This window comes from Orycteropus afer, unplaced genomic scaffold (genome assembly GCF_000298275.1).
Source record: "Orycteropus afer afer isolate SDZICR_OR568_19922 unplaced genomic scaffold, OryAfe1.0 scaffold00570, whole genome shotgun sequence".
NCBI lineage: Eukaryota > Metazoa > Chordata > Mammalia > Tubulidentata > Orycteropodidae > Orycteropus > Orycteropus afer.
The window spans coordinates 1,382,388-1,387,155 of record NW_006922157.1 but is presented as its reverse complement, the minus strand read 5'-3'; positions in this window follow the sequence as shown (position 1 = coordinate 1,387,155).

Here is a 4,768-nt window from a genome sequence, read left to right as displayed (position 1 = left end):
TGAAAAATGACTCAACAGAGAAAAGAAGGAGTTCCCTTAAAAAACCTTGGGAAGGTGAGAAGAGTGGGCTCCTGAGTAGTTTGAAGGGCTGGTCTGAGATAGAAGAAAGGCTTCATTCTTTATTGTAACAGAAAAGAAGAAGGGATAATGGAGGCAGATTAACAGGTATGACAGTAGACTTGGTGGGTATAAAAGAAAGTTCCTATCTGACAGCATCTGCTTTCCTAGTGCAGCATGGGGTAAGATTAACAATGGTGATTGGTGGAGAATAAGGACAGAGAAGGACTGAAGTGTCTGGTTCCCATGAATTGCCCCTTGACTATTGTAATACTGCCAACAGGCCTCCTTGCTTCTAGATTTCACTCCATCCTACACACAGAAAACACATTAATATTCCTAGAGATTAGAAAAGTTAATCCCTGCCTCCAAAACTTCAATAGTTCCCACTTGTCTGGCACCTACTTTTGTCTCCCCTACTTCTCCACAGGAAATCTGTCTATTGTTTGATTGAAAATTGAGCTATGGGAGGTCAGTTCCAGATCCAAAGGGTAACCAAGGGTCATAGTCTCAGGGGTTCCACCAGTCTCTATCTGACCGGTAAGCCTGGTCCTTTTTTATAATTTTAAGGAGCTCTGGAGTTGCAGTGACTAAGGTATTTGGCTGCTAACCAAAAGGTCAATGGTTTGAACCCACCAGCTGCTCTGTGGAAGAAAGATGAAGCAGTCAGCTTCAGTGAAAATTTACTGCCTTGGAAACCCAATGGGGGATCATTATGAGTGAGAATTGACTCCATGGCAATGAGTTTTTATGATTCTGAGTTTTGTTCCACATTTTTCTCCCCCTCTACCCAGGACCTTCTAATGTGGTCACTTTCAGTGCACTGTAACCTACTTTTACAAGCCTCTGGATGAAGAGGAATGGCTTTTGACATGTATGTCAGCTTCTGCTTGCATCAGCCCTTCCAATAAATAATAATGGCCAGTATTTGTTGGGCACTTATTATATACCATACTAAGATCTTTGTATTTGCTTATTTAATCCTCACAACAATCCTAGAGGTAGAATTTTACAGGTAGGGAATCATGTTTGGAGAGATTAGGTAATTTGCCCTATGTCACACAGTGAGCAGGGCTTGGATTCTAACTCAGGGCCTCTCTACTTTCACAGTTCAATCTCTTAACCACTCTGCTGGATGCTTACTACTAACAGTGGTTCTCGAAGTTGGCTTCATATTTGACTTACCTAGGGAAATTTAAAAATTATTCATGGCTGGATCCCCATCCAGAGATCCTCACTCAGTTGGTCTGGGGGATCAGACTTGTCCTTGGGGATTTTTCAAAGCTCCCTTAGGTAATTGTGCAGCCAGGATTGAGAACCACTAGCATGAAGGCCCAGCACCTAGGTCAGAAGATAATGCTCAGCCCCACTTTAAAGATTTACAGCTTTGCAAACCCAATGGGGGTCACTATGAGTCAGAATCAACTCGATGACAGTGAGATATAGGCTGCAATGCCTGGAATTGGGAGAGAATCCTGGGTCAAAGTTGTGCTCATTGGGATTTCTTTGCCTCCTCCAGCCATATATGATCCCAAACTTTATGAGCTGTTGTCCAGCAGAGCATGTCCCTTCCCCACAGTGTTGACCCTCTATCCTAAAGCAGTTCCCTTCATTGGTCTGCATGCTATTTCCTGCATGCTCAAGCCCTAGCTGGAATGTCCTTGTCAATGCACAGAGTATCTGGAATCCTACCATTCTGTTGCCAACAGATTGTCTCCCACCTCCTGACTCTCTCATCACAGGGCCTGCCCCAACACTAACCCTGACCAAAGTCAGGACTAACCTTCCTGCCCTGGAATCAGGTTCCTGGCCCCAGCCTCCCCAGGGGCTGGCTTCCTCCTTTCCCATCAACTATGGTGACAAAGGTCACAGTATGCCCTGTGCACCAGCCCACCTAGCCTATGACATGATGAGATCAAACAACTTCTTTCAAGAGAGGCATGGTGCTCTGTTGAGGGCAGTTCAAGGCTGAGACAGCCCTGTGAAAGTGGCCTCCACATGCCTGTGTGCCAAGGGGTCCACCCCTGAGGTGGAACAGGCCTGGTTGGAGAAGGAAGGCTGTGAGCTGCTGGGTGGGTCAGGTGGGTGTGGAGGAATTCTTTGTCCAGCTGCACATCTTTATTCATAATGCTTGATTGTTCCTGGCTAGATAGCTGATCATGCTGTGTGTGTGCTGAGGCGGGGGGAGGAGGGAGCCCCTGAACAGGCAGACAGTGGGCTTACCCTTCTTCCTTCTTCTGTAACAGCAGCAGGAGTGGGGGCAGCCATGAGCCTGGGGCTTTCAGGCTGCTCACAGCTGGTCTCGATTTGCGGACAATGGGAACCCAGCTCACAGTGCATCCCATCCAAGCCCCAGCTCAGTCTGGGATTGCTTGACGGCTTGCACAAGAATGTGGGGCGGAAAAGCTCAGAGGGTGTTCTGCAAGAGAGGCTGCAAGAAAAATCCCTGCTAGAGAGGAGTAAAGAAGGGGAGGAACAGCAGGAATGAGGCATGCCAACTGACTTTGCTGCATTGGGCTGTGACCTTTATCCCTCTGGTTGCCTGGATTCTTTGAAGTCTTATAGCAGTGGGAGACTGCATATCACTGATCAGGGAGAGGGTGTAGACTGAGACCCATAAAGGGGCAGGACTCCCATGGGCACATAAGGTCCATGGCAAAGTTGGGGCTGGATGCTAGGCCTCCTGATCCCCAGCCATGCCCTTCCTGCTGCTCTTTCTGCTCTTTGCCTTAGTGCCCAGGCAACCTGAGCCCCACGAGAAACTGGCCTGCCCAGGCCTGCCAGAGAGCACAGGGAGGAGCCCCACGATAGATCTGGGCCCTTTCTGAGCAGGGCCTCCCACCACTCCTCTGCCACTGCCAGACATAGGGGCACTTGGGCTGCTCTGAAGAGATTTGGGTCTGGACTGGGCCAGATGGGGTGGAAATGATGTGGGGAAATGGAGGTGGAAGGGCTAATAGTAACAGTCCAACATATTGAGCATCTACTACATGCCAGGCCTGGAGCTAAACACTTTGGACACATGATCTCATGACATCCTCTCAGGCACCCTATGAGGTAGCCACGAACCATATTTTGCAGAGGAGCAAATGAAGGCTCATAAAGGATAAACATCTTACTCAAGGTCTCATAGTTAATGACTTTCAGAGCAGAGATTTGGATCTAGGACCGTCTGACTTTCAGAGGAACAGTCTTGCCACTAGGTCATTTTTCTGAGAGAGCTTTTCAAGTCATGCAAGAGTATAAATGCCAAGACACAAAGGCAAAGATTGAAATAAAATCTTTGAAAGACTTGTCATGAACTGGAGAGGGTCCTCTCATTGTAGGTGGGGTTATGTACTGTCCTGTCTGGAGGTGGCAACCCCTGTCCTGGGATGAGGAGCTAGGGCTGGAGGTTGCCTCATTTTGCAGATGGGAAAGCTGAAAGTCAGTAAGTGAGGGACAAGGTAGACATTCCAAATCTGGGCCTTCTCCTTTACCCAGGCCTGGCTGAAGTGGTATAAAAGACAAGCTTGGCACTGAGATGGACTCCTGCCTCGGGAGACGTGAGTTACTAAGAAACCAAGAATTCTGAGAAAGTTAGAGTTAGTTCCCTGGACATTTGGGATATTTGTGAGCTGCAGAGGCCTCCCTGCCCTGGGCAGCATTGTCTATTGCCAAAGCAATAGTCCATTAAACAGGTTTTGGGTGGCTGGTGGTGGGGCACACCTACAGAGGCAGGAAGGGAGGGAGGACAGTAGGTCCTGAGCTCCAGAGCCACAACACCCCAGTGCATGCAGGAGGTGATGAGAACAGCTCAGAGTCAGCAAAGCAGCCAGGTCTGATCTGGTGGAGAGATGGGCCTAGGAGGCTTGCTCCTGAGCTGAGACAGTCCTGAGTAAATGAACCTCTCTGTGCCAGCACTATGCTAGACTCTACATAGAGCTTCCTACCAGCTTGTGAGGTTCGTCTGGTGATTCTCCCCATTTGATAAATGTGGAAACTGAGGTTCTAGGAGGGGAATTGAGTGACTGGAGGTGATAAACACAGCTACTGATGAACTGAGCCAGGATTTGCATCCCAGCTGCAGTCCTGCAAAGCCTGTGCAGCCTTGGCACCGGAAGGAAAGCACTAGGTTCTGTGCCAAAGTCTGACCCAGACAGGCTGGGATAGGGCAGGGCTGAGCATAGAGAGGCACGGGCACAGGCTGCCAGAAGGGAGAACTGTGTGTCTCTGAGTCTTTTTGTGGGCATGTGTGTGCCTGCGTGTTTCTATGTGTGTCTCTCCCAGTGGCTGTTCTGCTTCCTCAGCAACCTCTTCCCTCCCCCTCCATTTCATTTTTCTTTTTCTTCTCCTTGTTCCTTATTGTCGTTGTCTTCTTTTAATGAGACTTAATTAGCTTTGAGTTCCTCCTCCTGCTCCCTCTCTGTCCCCTCCCCACCCCTGCCCTTCTCTTCTTCCCCTCCCTCCTTCCCGAGGTACAGGCCAAGCAATCTGACAAATGCACTTGAGAACAAAGCATCAGGCTAATTTCAGGGCCTGCTCAGGAAGCAGGAGCTGAGCTGAGATAATGGGTCTGAAATAGCCCAGCGCGATTATGCTTCCTCAGTCTGTGGCCAGGCAGGCGCAGGCTCAGGCGGGCAGCTCAGGCCTCTTAGTGCCGCCAGTGGGACCATGCCCTGTTCTAATCCCTTCCTTAATAAGCTCTCTATATGCCCAAGGTGGTGAGGAC